Source organism: Ochotona princeps, chromosome 2 (assembly GCF_030435755.1).
Source record: "Ochotona princeps isolate mOchPri1 chromosome 2, mOchPri1.hap1, whole genome shotgun sequence".
Classification (NCBI taxonomy): Eukaryota; Metazoa; Chordata; class Mammalia; order Lagomorpha; family Ochotonidae; genus Ochotona; species Ochotona princeps.
This window is the reverse complement of record NC_080833.1, coordinates 96036777-96050788: the sequence shown is the minus strand read 5'-3', so window position 1 is coordinate 96050788 and position 14012 is coordinate 96036777. Positions and strand designations below refer to the sequence as shown.

The following is a 14012-nucleotide window of genomic DNA, read 5'->3' as shown; positions in this document are numbered from 1 at the left end:
CATTGTGGCATGGCTCATTACACCAACTCTTTTGATGCCAGCATCTTTATTAGAGCATTGGTTCAAGTCCTGGCCACTCGACGTCTGATGCAGCTCCCTGCTAATGTGTCTGGGTAAGCAGCAGGGCATGGTGTGAGGACTTGGGCCCCTGTCCCCCAAGTGGGAGACCTAGATGTAGTCCCAGGGTCCTGGCTTGCACCAGGCCCAGCCTTAGCCGTTGAACAGCTAGGAGCCGGGAACTCAGTCTGGGTGACCCACACAGGTGGCAGGGTGTCATGCACTGAAGCCATTCCAGGATGTATCTTAGCAACCCACTAGATTGGCGGCAGAGATGCCAGAACTCAAACCTGGAACTCCAGTATGGGATGTAGGTTATTCCAAATGACAACTCAACTGCTATCTCAAATACCTGCCCCTGCATGGACACTTTTCAGAAGAAAGAAGTACCTCTCCTACTTGCAATGATGAGACTTACCAAGGCCTCCCGCATGGAGAGCCAGCATACCGGCTGGACTGCTCCAGGGGTTGCAACACCAAAGGCTGCAACTGGTCTGCAGGAGCTCTTTGAGGTGGTTGGTGTTTTTTCTGACAGAGTAACTCAGACTCTGAGAATGAACGACTGGGAAGGGAGGAAGAGAACATGACTGAGACGAGACAAACCTGTGGACAAGGGTGGGCTTTGCAAAGTCAGGTGGGTGCTCACAAGGCAAAGGTTAAAGAAGGCAGGCCTACCAGACCCGACTATAAAGGAGCAAGATTATCAATTGAGTTATCCATCAGGCAGCCTCCTGGGAAGGGTATCATGTCATGATAGCTTTCCTGGAATGATCAGAGGAATCATTTAGTAGGAATTACACTGGCACACCAAAAAAAAAAAGTACGTTTTGATCCTTAATATTGCTAATCTTATTTTTCTTGCCAGTCCTTGAATTCTGATGAAGGTTTGGGGTCAAGGGGTGGGTGGTGGTCAAGGGACTCATTTTGCTGGGTTCCCATGTAGTCCTTTATGGGTGAAAGTTCACAAGGCTAAACCATTGTGATGTAGGAAATTGAAGAGTGGAGTATGGACTTCATTCTTGAAGCCATCAGTCCATGTGACCATGAGTCAAAGTTTATAGTTAATGACACTAAGTGGAAGTCTTGACAGGACCTTTAGGAAGGCCACTTAAATCAAGTTCCTGCCTAGTAAATGCATTCTGAGTTAGTTGAACAATGACAGAATAGCTTGCATTCAGTTTCATCCTCCTACTCTGTACTGTTATTTCCTGACATTACCCTGGCCATTCACTAAATCTCAAAGCCCAGTGCTGCCCTGTGCAGTGGAGGTGTTGAGAATAAAGCAAGGAAACTGAAGAGAAGTGGGTTCTGCCTCCCATTAACTCTTATGCTGTATACCAATTAAAAATAAAAGATGCATTTCATTTATTAGAGAGTTAAAGCTACACAGAGAGAGTGAGCAAGTCAGAGATTTTCCATCTACTCGTCCACTCCCCAAATGGCCACAACAGCCTGGAATTCCATCTGGTTCTCCCACTTGGGGGTATGAGACCAAGCAGTTAGGTTATTGTCCACTGCCTTCTCAGGGGCCTTAGGAGAAAGCTGGATCATAAGTGGAACAGCTGGGACTTGAACCAGTACACATATGGGATGCCAGCACCATAGGTGATGGCTTAGCCCACTGCACCACAACACTAGGCCTGCTATCTACCCATTGCAGGGAACAATATACTGTAAGAAAACTTGTCTAAGAGAAGAGGACAGTGATTTGCAATGAAGGGCACAGGGACCCATTATGGAGTCTGCATCTGATGAAGAGTATATGATGTAGTGGACACATGAGATGAGCATGTAGTTTCTACCCAGCAAAGGGACATCTTAGAGGGGGCATAAACCAGCACACCCTCCTTTTATCTCCACCAAGTACAGCAGGGAGAGGAATAGGTTATTCTATCAGTAATCGCAAGTCTTTTGGTTTTCTGTGTGCATTAAGATCATACAAAGGATATGACTTACTTTGTTTGGTTCTTGATTTATTTGAAGGCACAGTCACAGAGAAAGAGAATGAGAGAGAGAGAGAGAAAGAGAGAGATTTAGCTTCCATTAGCTGGTTCACTTCCCCAGATGACTGCTTAGGCCAGGGCTGACAAGCCAAACCCAAGATTCAGAAGCTTCTTTCAGGTCTCTCATGTGGGTTCAAACACTTGGGCCATCTTTCACTGCTTTCTTCAGGCCATTAGCAGGGAAGTTGATTGGAAGCTGCTGGGAAACAAGCTCGTGTCTATGTGGCATATCAGCATTACAGGCAGTAACTTTGCGTGCTATGCCACACTGCCGGGAGGGTAAGACCTGTCATGAGGAGGTGGAAGATGACACCAAGATGACACTTGGCCTTGCCTAAAATAGCTTTGTACATGTTAACAGAGCTTATAAGACTAGCAAAAGTCAGATTTTCCAAAATAAAAAATTTCTGAAGGTCACAATCTGTGGGATAACAGACTTGGGAGATAAGACATGTGAAATCTGGAACTTCGAAAATCATGGTGCACATATGGCTGTCCCATATACATATATATATGTATATATATGTAAAACATATACATATATAAAATACATATATGTGAATATACAATTGCCTGCTCACGCTTCAAATAGTCATTGCTAATGTTCTTCTGTCTTCAGAGTGAAGGTTAAGAAGTAAACTTTGAATCAAAGCACATGTCAGGTTGTGCTACCTTTTCCTTTTCAATTCAATTCTGGTTGGCTTTTACAGTAACATGTAGCAAGATGGACCCAGAGTCGGGGTGGGAAGGTTTCTCCTATTGTTCCTTTCTTTTTTGTAATCATTAAAGTTAATTTGGGAGGTTATTTGCCAAGTCTAGACCAACCCTCTTAAAATATGTTCCCATTTTTTTCTGGAGCTAGATAAATGCTCAATTGTGGAAGCCATCACCTTCTGGTTGGCTCTTCTCATATGAAGGAGCAATGATTCACCTATCCCGAGAGGCAGCCACACTGCATCCACATCCTGCACACCCTCCCATGAAGGCAACCAGCCAAGGTGCGCTGGGGCGCCAGCTCCGACTGGTAGGGGAGTCCTCCTTCTACTCTGAGAAGTTTCCATTGTTTCAGCCTCATGAACTTTCACCTACAGAGTCCTTCTTTGAACGGTCTGATCAAAAACAAGGTCTTTAAATATTTTTTTTAAGGTTGTTTACTTATAGCTAAACCTTTAGACAGGAGGCCAACTCTCAGTGGTCAGTTTCAAATAGGTTACCTTTGGACCCAAGATTTTTTTTTTTTTTTAAGTCTGCAACTTTCAAATAGACATGTGCGGGATGCCTATGTGCTTGATTTTATCTGTTCTTCTGAAGTGTTTCCTCTTTCTCAGGGAACACCTTACGGGAACACTGTGGGTTTAGGAGAGTAATTTGAAGGAAAAGTCTTTGTCTTCTGGAAGTGAGGAGTGCAGTTGAGCAGGTGGTGACTGTCAGACTGGAGCTGGAATGGCCATGTCTGCACGTGGGAGGAGGGGAAGGAAGGATATGGAAAATCAGTAAGCTGGGTTCATGTGTGTTACCTGCTTAGCAGCTTCCCTTGACAATTACCGATGCATGTTTGCCTGCACCTCTGGCACTGTAGGATCCAGCATAAAGCTATAAGGTGACGTATTTGTGATCTTGAAAGTCTCTTCCTCATGTTTTCTGAATGTTCCTCTCCTGGGTGTCTCTCTGCAAATGAAGTTCAGGTGCTAGTTTTTGTCCAAATGGTCCTTCATGATTTAAGGAGAACAAAGATTTGCTGAACAAAATGAGTCATGAAACAAAGAGAAGAGCTTTGTAAAGTTAGGTTTGAAAATTATTACTTTTAAAAATTACTTTTATTTTCGATGATTTTTACAGTTGATTAGGATGATAAGGGTCAAGGACTACAGGAAGGTGGGTGAGATCACCATTTCCACATTCTCTTTTTTTTTCACTTTCTTATATCTGGAGGAACGAGGGAGATAAGGGGAGAAGCCACACCCAGCCTCCCAACCATCCCGGGGTCTCCAATGTAGGGCACACTCTGAGGGTCTTGCTCAAGAGGTTTCGGCAGTCCAACAGTTCTGAATTAGTGCCAATTTCGCCACTCCAAGCATGATGAAATCTCTCCAGAATCCACTGGTTGACATAGTCCACCTTAGAGTCTCCATTTGATCAGATATTCACTGCCAACACTTGGCTGAGGTAGTTGATCAATTTGTTTTGTTGCTCCTCCCCCTATTGTGGTACCAGGTGTTCTCTGCAGACTCCAACATACTGCCAAATCCTCCGTGTGCACTCAGACATGCTATCCACTGCTCTAAGCCACAGAGGAGGCCCAGGTCAGACACATGCATTCTACTGTCAGACCATGGATCCCGCAGTTCTCTCCATGGTTGGAGCTCTGAGCCCAGCAATTCAGCTGGGGGGATCCCCAAAGAAACTTAACCTGACTCTTGTGTGTGCTTGCCAATACTGGATTCGGCACAGTCTGTCGCCCAAATCAGCCTATGGACACACTGGTAGTTGCAATCGCTGGGTCAATTCTGCCTGTAGCCCTGTCTTCTACACAAACCAATGGGTGTTGTAGTCCAGCCCGACCCTGCCCACCACACACTCAGCCCTCATGCAAACTAGTGGGAGCTATACAGTCTAGTCAGAGTGACACACAATAACCCCCACCAGGCCCGCCCCCTGCCCTGGTTCCCGTGCTTGTCAGTATGTACAGCAGACTGGTCCAGTCTGGCCCACATCCCATTCAGCTCTCATACATGCCAATGGGCCTTGAAGCCTAGTTCAACCCAACCAGTCCCACTGTCCAAGCCCACATGTGCTGGTGGGTGTCACTCTCTGTCTAGCTGTGCTTGCCCCTGTCCTGGTTCTCATGCTCACCAGTGAAAATGGCAACCCAAGAGGGAGGTACCCACTATTCCCTGCTGGGTCCACTCCCACTCCTGAATCCTGCACTCTCCAGGTGGTTCTACAGTTTGACTTGACAGAATTAGCCCCCGTGCTAGCATCTGTCAGCTGATGTGGTGGCAAAGCCCAACCAACCCTCAGCCACTCTGGCTTGTGCATACATCAGTAGGAACAGTCAACCTAGCCTGGCTTTCTCCTGATCCAGCTCCATGTGGCCCACAGGTGTTGTAGCCCTGCCCGGCCTGATCTTCCCCCAACCCAACTCATGCTCTCCAGTGGAAGTGGTGGCCCATCAAGGGAGCCCCATGTAGCCACACTACCGGCTTTGCTCCCTCCCTCACTGGGTCTCACGTGTGCTGGTTGGGTGCTGCGGCCCAGTCTAGCATGGCCTGCCTCACCTTGGCATTTGCCAATGGGTGCTGTAGCCTGGCTGGGCCCAGCCCACCCCCAATTCCAGCTCACACTGGTGGGGGCTATAGTCTAGCCCAGCCCAGCCAGCCCCCAGTCCTGGCCCTCATGTGAACTGGCATGTGTTGAGACCCAACCCGACCCGACCTGACCCGGCCTGATCTTCACTCCATTTTGGTGCTCAGATTCTCCAGTGGGTTATGTGAACTGGTCCAGCCTGGTTCACCCCTGACCTGTGCCAAATGTATGCTTATGGGTACCATTTCCTGGCCTGGTATGGACTGTTCCCTATTGTAGTTCTTGCGCTCACCTGAGGGACTGTGTCCCAACAGAGGAGTTCCCTAAACTCCTCCATCAGAACCTCTTCCAATGCAAGATCTCGTACCCATCGGGGTCCATGGGCCAGTCCTACTTAGTCTACCGCTTTTCCTAACAGGATATTTTATATCACATCACTGGTAAAACTGGCAGATCCAATGGTTTTCATGATACCACATTCTTAAATAGGTAATGTTTCCAGAAAATCCAAGTATTTGGAATAGATCCTAAGTGGCAAAGAGCACTCAGGCACCAAAAAGCACCTGTTGCTGTTGTTGTTGTTGTGTTTTAAGATTTATTTATTTAGGGGGCAGTGCGTTATGGTTAGACTCTGCCTTGCATGTGCCAGGATCCCATATGGGCTCCGGTTCATGTCCCAGCAGCTCCACTTCCCATCCAGCTCCCTGCTTGTGGCCTGGGAAAGCAGTTGAGGACGGCCCAAAGCCTTGGGACCCTGTATCCGTGTGGGAGCCCCAGAAAGAAGCTCCTGGTTCTTGGCTTCAGATCGGCTTAGATCCAGCTGTTCTGGCCACTTAAGTAGTGAACCAGTGGACAGATCTTTCTGTCTTTCCTTCTCTCTGTAAATCTGCCTTTCCAATAAAAAGGAATTATTATTATTATTATTATTATTATTATTGATGATGTTTACATAGTTGATCAGGGTGGTAAGGGTCAAGGATCAGGGGAAAGTGGCTAAGACCATTATTTACAAATTTAATTTTTCTTCTTCCGTATGTGGGGGAGAGGGGAGAAGGGGAGACACTACTCCCAGCCTCCCATCGGCCTCAGCAACCCGAGGATGGGGAATGACCAGCTGATGTTATCCAGTGTTCCCTGATGTGGAGCATGTTTCAAGGGTTCAGCTCAAGTGATTTTGATAGTTCTGAAATGCTATTGATCTTGTAGATCCAAGGATGATGCTATCCTTCCAAGGTCCATTGGCTGACATAGTACAGCTCACAGTCTCCGTTTGTCCAGAATTTTGCTGTCACGCTTCACTGGAGTAGTTGACCAACTTGTTTTGCCTTCCTTCCTCTGCTATGGTACCAGATGTCCTCTGCAGGCTCTAATGATCTGATATTTCCTCTATGTGATTCTGGGTATTCCATCCATTGCTCCACCAAAGCCACTGAGGAGGCCCTGTTATGACATATGCTTTCCACTGTCAGATCTCAGGGCCTGGCACTCTCCCCATGGTTGGAGTTCTGAGTCCAGCAGTTTCGTTGTGGGGACTCTCAAATCTTGTCCAAGGTGATCTCAGACCTATCTCTTGTGCATGTCCACCTCTACGGTGTCTGGCTCATTTTGTCACCCACATCAGCCTACATCTACACTGGTAGTTACAACTGCTAGATCAGATCTATCTCCAGCCCCATCTCTTATGCAAAATGATGGGTGCTGTGGCCCAGCCCAAACCTGCCCTCCACACACTCAGCCCTCATGTACACCATCAGGAGCTGTAGCCAATCAGCAACCCCCAATAACACACACTGGGCTGGCCCCCAGCTCTGTTTCTATGTCTGCCAGCATATGCAGTAGACTGGTCCGGTCTGTCCCACATTTCATTCAGCTCACATACACATCACTGCGCATTAAAGCCTAACTCAACCCAACTGACTCCACCCTCCAGCCCACGCTCATGCCAGCAGCTGCCACAGCCTGTCTAGCTTGACCTGTCCCCAGTCCTAGTTTTCATGCTCACCAGTGAAAGTTTCAGTCCATCAGAGAGATGCCACCATTTCCCTACTAGACCCACTCCGTGCCCCAGATCTTGCATTCTCCACGTGGTTCTGCAGTTTAGCTTGACAGGACTTGCCCCCAGTCTTAGCACTTGCCAGCTGATGCTGTGGGAAAGCCCAACAAGCCTGCCCTTACTCTGGCTTATACATGCACCAGTGTATACAATTGGCAGCCCAGTCTAGCTCTCTCCTTAACCCCGTTCACATGCATGCCAACAGGTGTTATAGCCTTGCCCAGCCTCGTTTGCCCCCAGTCCTAGCTCTCAGGCTCACCAGCTGGAGCTGTGGCCCAACAGGGGAGTCCCCACCACTCCCCTATCGGGGTTGCAGTCCTCCCTCTGCCGTGCTCCCTGGGTCTCACGTGTGCTGGTGCTAGAGGCCAGTGTGGCATGGCTCTCCTCACTTTGGCATTTGCCAGCAGATACTGTAGCCTGGCCAGGCTCGGTCTGCCCCCTATTCCAGCTCACACTGGCAGGTGCTGCTGCCCAACCCAGCCCAGCCATCCCTCAGTCCTGGCCCTAATGTGAACTGGCTAGTGCTACAGCCTGACTCAGCCTGTCTTGCACCCTGTCCTGGTTCTCAGATCTGCTGGTGGGTTTTATGAACCGGGCTAGCCCGGCCTTCTCCAAGACCTGACTCACATGTATGCTGACGGGTACTGTAACTTGGCCTACTTACATAAATAAATCTCAATAATAATAATAGCAACAATAATAAAAAAGATCTCTTCCTGTTTCTCTGCCTCCCAAATAAAAAGAGTCTTTTAAAAACATTTATTTACTTATTTGAAAGTCAGAGTTACATAGAGAGGGAGAAACAAAGATCTTCCATTCACTGATTTATACCCCAGTTAGTTATAATGACTAGGCTTGGACCTAAGCCTAGAGCTTTATTGGATTCTCCTACATGGGTAGCAGAGGCCAAAGCACTTGGATCATCTTCTGTTGGTTTTCCTAGGCTGCTAGCAGGGAGCTAGATCAGAAGTGAAATAGCTGGGACACAAACTAACGCTTACATGGGATTCCAGCATCACAGGCGGCGGCTTTACCCACTACTTCATAATGCATGTCCTAAAGCACCCGTCTTTTATGTTTGTGTCAACCATGCCCTACGGAACCAATTTTGCCTAAAGCTCTCTCAACTGTCCTGAGCGAATCAGGATGGTTGGTCCTCCCAGCCTCAGCACAGACAGGCACCTTGCAGCACTTACCAAGCATCTACATGTGCTAGTTACCACATGAAGAGCCTGACATGCTGCTTTATTTTCCCCCAAGCAATCCGGAGAAGTAGAGATTTTGACATTCCCAATTTGCAGGTGAAAAGATCAAGGCACAGAAGGATTAGGCAGTTTGCTTAAGTATAAACAGAAGAAAGGAAGCACATCAAGTCTGTCTAACTCCAGATTAGGACTCAAACACAGTTCTGATCTGTTGGTCTCTATATAAAGACAGAACCCTCACCAAGCCTGATAACTTTAGAAATGTGAGTATGGGGTTGGGGCTGTAGTGTAGAGAGTCAATCTGCCTCCTGTGATGTCGGTATTCCATATGGGCATTGGAGCAAGTCTTAGCTGCTCCATTTCCAACCCAGTTTCCTGCTAATATACTTGGGAAAGCAACAGAGAATGACTGCTTCTCCACCCTGTTGGCTTAGAAATATAGTCTACTAACACATAGGTTGGGGATACTTCTCCCATAGCAGACTCAAGCCCCAACGGTTGGTACTCAAAACCAGAACACTGTTATTCATAAAATTATAGACAGAAGTAGAGGGAGGTGTGGGTGTCTGGCACAGTGAGGTGAGCCACCACTTGGGACTTCTGCATCCCATAGCAGAATGCTGGGTTCAATCCCACCTGTGGCTTCCAAACTACTTGCTAAATGCATCCTAGGAGGCAGCCGAGGATGTATCAAGTTCTTGAGTTCCTGTCATCCACAGGGGAGACCTGGCTGACGCTCCTGGCTCGTGGCTTCAGCCTGGTGCAGCTCTGGCTAAGACAGGGCATTGAGGGAATGAACCAGCAGATGGAAGACTTTTCTGTCACTCTGCCTTTTAAATAAATAAATCTTTTTTTTTTCAAAGATTCATTTTTTTTTTTATTACAAAGTCAGATATACAGAGAGGAGGAGAGACAGAGAGGAAGATCTTCCCTCTGTCCAATGATTCACTCTCCAAGTGACCACAACGGCTGGTGCTGCACCGATCTGAAGCCAGGAACCTGGAACCTCTTCCAGGTCTCCCATGCAGATGCAGGGTCCCAAGGTTTTGGGCCATCCTCGACTGCTTTCCCAGGCCACAAGCAGGGAGCTGGATGGGAAGTGGAGCTGCTGGGATTAGAACCGGTGCCCACATGGGATCCGGGCACGTTCAAGGCAAGGACTTAAGCTGCTAGGCCACTGCGCCAGGCCCTCAAATAAATAAATCTAAACAAGAAAGAAAGAAAGAAAGAAAGAAAGAAAGAAAAGAAAAGGAAAGGAAAGGAAAGGAAAGGAAAGGAAAGGAAAGGAAAGGAAAGGAAAGGAAAGGAAAGGAAAGGAAAGGAAAGGAAAGGAAAGGAAAGGAAAGGAAAAAGGAAAGAAAAGAATTCTAGAAGCTAAGGACCAAAGCATTGGAGTCCTGTGGCCAGCAGTTGGGAAGTGAGGTGGTAAGAGCAGAGTGCTGGCAGTGCATCAGACACAAAGGCCGTCATAGGCACCGAAACTGCTGTTCACCTTCCCCCAAATTGGAAGAGGCCGGTGCACCCCCTCATTGACAAACACTTGAATAAACACCCCAGCATTGACCTTTGAGACCCTCTTTCCTCCTAAGCCTACAGGAGGAAGCTTACAAGGCCCTGCGCCTGTTTTCTTGAATTTAGGTTGATTTCCTACCTCCCGACCCTGCCGCCCAACCCCCAGGATACAGCGTAATCTTACTGGCAAGGGAGCTATTCTTCCTCTTTGCTAAAACTTTGCATAATTATGCTTTGATTCAGCATGCATTGAACTTAGGGTTTTCACGTGAAAGGGTGACTTCGTTCCAAGTTCTTGCGGGGGGGTGGTCCTCTCATTGAGGCCCCAGAGCTCAGGCAGCAGCCTTGGGAGACAGAACCCCTCTGGTGGCTGTTGCTTGTTCACTTCTGATTGGCTCTCGGGCTTCAGCAACGGAGACTGTCGCCATCCAATTTTCGCCTGTCTACTGCAAACGAAAGGATAACAAACACTGTTTCTGTAGCTACCGAAGAGACAGGCCATGCAGAGAAAGATTTACAAAGCTCTGCAGACGCCGTGGCTGTGCCAGCGTTGGGGGAGTCGGCGCACACAGCGTGAGGCAACTTTGCTCTTGGCACTCTGCCTTGGAGCCAGGCGGGTTCCAGCAGCAGCAGCGGTTCTGACTTTCCCGGGCGAGGCTTTCAGAATGCCTGATAGTCTCTTGCTGATAACGGACAGGGCAAGAGAAGGTTAGAAGTCCTACCAGCTGGGGCAGCCAAGGCCACAAGGACATTTACCCCTTGTCCCTTGAGCCTCAGCGTTAACTCCAGAGTTTAAGGTCAAGCACAGGCTGTGCATGGCCTGTAGGGACACAGGACACCTTGCACAGCAGATGAGTGAGAAAGAACGGAGAGGACCAGCTCCTTGCTTCTCCTCCACGGTCAGGGGCATATTTTCTCAGCACTAACGGGAAAGAATGAAGAGAACTGAATCCCCTATCTCATTTTTCTTTCTTTCTTTTTTATGTTTAAGATTTATTTATTTATTTATTTATTTATTTATTTATTAAGATTTATTTTATTTTTATTACAAAGTCAGATATACTGAGAGGAGGAGAGATAGAGTGGGAGTGGAGCTGCCGGGATTAGAACCAGCAGCCATATGGGATCAAGGCGAGGACCTTAGCCACTAGGCCACGCTGCGGAGCCCAAGATTTATTTATTTTTATTGGAAAGGCAGGTATACGGAGAGGAGGAGAGACAGACAGGAAGATCTTTTGTCTGCTGATTGACTCCCCACCTAGTCACAATGGCCAGAGCTGAGCCGATCTGAAGCCAGGAGCCAGAAGCTTCTTCCAGGTTTCCCATTTGGGTGCAGGGTCCTAAGGCTTTGGGCCTTCCTTTACTGCTTTCCCAGACCACAAGTAGGGAGCTTGATGGGAAGCAGAGCTGCTGGGATACGAACTGGTGTCCATACGGAAGGCGAGAAACAGATCTTTCATCTGCCGGCTCACTTCCCAAATGGCCACAATGGCCAGAGCTGGGCCCATCTGAAGCTAGGAGCCAGGAGCCTCTCTTGGGTCTCCCATGTAGATTTAGGGTCCTATGGGCTTGGGCCAACCTCTGTTGCTTTCCCAGGCCATAAGCAGAGAACTGGATCAAAACTGGAGCAGCCGGGACACGATCTGGTGTGCATAAGGGATACTGACACTACAGCTGGAGGATTAGTCTGCAGGTCACAACACCAACCCCTATTTTGCAAAGCCCACTACTCCTCCTGGCAATGTTCTGTATGAGGTAGATCCAAGCTCTTGGGCCAGAACACAGAATACTGGGTGCATTGACTGTACCCACAGCCTCTTTCTGGCAAAATCTCTACGTGTTGCCAGCAGAGAAGCAGAGGGCTGTTCAAGGACCAATACACCACAGCTACTGATTGTCTTCCTGAAGGTTAATCGGGGTTCAGGGTTGCCCTGGCCCCTTGCTCAAGACACCAAGCGATCTTACCAGGCCTCTCTCTCTCCCCATCACTGCCACGTGGAATTCAAGCTTTCCCACCCGTGTTCAAGTATTCACTGGAAAGGATGACCTGGCCTTTTTCTGACTCCAGATTCTTGTAAGAGGTTTGGTTTCTGCACATTCCCCACTGTGCACTCCTGATGTCAGAATGGGCCGTACCCGTGGAGGTCAATTCCAGCTCTGTCTCCTATATCTTTGGCTTGGCTCAAGCCTCAGTTCCTTCCACGGCAGAATGTAAACGCAGGGTGATGGCCAAAATAGGCAGTCAGGGAAGAACACCAGCATTCCTGTTGCGCCTGCTCAGCCTCTCAGCCATCTGCTAGGCAGGAACCCTCTCAAGGTTACCGCTGGGGGCCGGGGAAGGTTTTCTTCCTCACCTGCCCCGCAACCCCGTTGGAGAACAGGGTGAGCCAGGAGCAGGGTCCTTGACAGTGCAAGGCCAACTGCTGCGGCTGAAGGTCAGAGAGCGTGATTGTCTTCTGTGGACTCCATTCCGGATACTGTGCCTGCCAGCTACGCCCTGGGGCTGCCTGCACTGGGCTCTGGACAAGCGCATCCCAACAAGGCTGCATGATCTTCCATAGGTTATCACTGACCAACAGGAGAGGTGCGGTTTATGGCTGCCACAAGGAACTGCTATTGTTCTTGTATTAGAGGTATCTTTTCCCGAAGATTTGTTAACTATTTGAAAGGCAGAGTGACACAGAGGGAGAGATAGAGAAAAAGAGAAAATTCCCATCTGCTGGTTTTTATTACCCAAATGACCACAACAGTCAGGGCCTGTCCAGGCTACAGCCAGAAGCCAGAAACTCCATCTGGTCCTCTCACATGGGTGGCAGGGGCACAAACACTTGGGTCAGTTTTTCACTGCTTTCCCAGATGCATTAGCAGGGAGCTGGATCAGAGGTGGAGCAGCCAGGACTTGAACCAGTGCCCATACGGGAATGCCAGTCTTGCTGGCAGTGGCTTAACCTGACATGCCACAACACCAGCCCCACTAACATTATTTTTGACACATGGCAAGCTACTATACAGAGCTGAAAGACCTTAACAAAGCCATGCCATGGTGGCAGGCTGCCATTTCAGCAAGGTTTGATTGATTGGCAAGTCTGTTTGAACACCCGCATGTGCATCATTTGAAAATGTGAAAGGGAACAAAGAGAAATGAGAAAATGGAATCTGTTCTCTGCAAGGCTGCAGTTTGTTGGAGACATGGGTACAAACAAAAACTACCAGAATAGAAAGTGAGCACGGACAGGCTAGCTACAGTTACGGCCTCCCAAAGCAGAGGTCACCAGGCAGGGGTGCTTGCTCTCCCAGGGTAGCCCGAGTCTGGTTTTGCCTGGGAAGCCAACACCAAGGTTAATAAAGGTAGCTGTAACACAGCCAACTCTGGAGTCAATAAAACAACTGCCACACGCTAAGCATCACCTAGTGAATGCTTCGTTGTGCCCCACGTGTGCAGAACAGGAGCTCAGTGTAGTATCGCTTTCTTTTCAACCAATCTCCTGTCAATTCGTGACTCAGGTTCACTGCCAAGCACTTCCCTATAATAGCAGGGGGAGTGGAAGTGCATCTCTTCCCTGTTCCTTAGGGCAACTCGCACAAGAACAAACAGGGTTCACTACCAAGAATAAAGCTGACTCATACTCTTCGGCTTTTTCTCCTTTTAGAACACATTGATTGAAGACTTGGAAGGAGCTGACATTCATGCTCCTGGGGCAACAGATGAGGTTGGCAGGGGAGGGAGACTTGGGAGGGAACTTGAGGTGAAGGAACAGGAGGCGGGAGCGAATGAGCTGCTTTTGACAGCGTCAGTCTCTTTCTCTGACACCAGGGCTCTTCCCAGAAGGTGGCATTCCAGGCAGGGAGGTGAGGATGAAAAGATGTCCTATTCGG

The 14012-nt window shown here is 48.4% G+C and overlaps 1 long non-coding RNA gene across 1 annotated transcript in view; it reads right to left on the bottom strand.

The window, feature by feature from the left end:
• Positions 1–3024: 3024 nt before the first annotated feature.
• Positions 3025–14012, bottom strand: part of LOC131479493 (uncharacterized) — a 53702-nt gene continuing 42714 nt past the window's right edge. Inside the window, exons 2-3 of the long non-coding RNA XR_009244896.1 lie at positions 3606–3769; positions 3025–3513 (exon numbers count right to left, since the gene is read on the bottom strand). This is a non-coding gene — a long non-coding RNA (uncharacterized LOC131479493). The remainder of the gene's footprint in view (positions 3514–3605; positions 3770–14012) is intronic.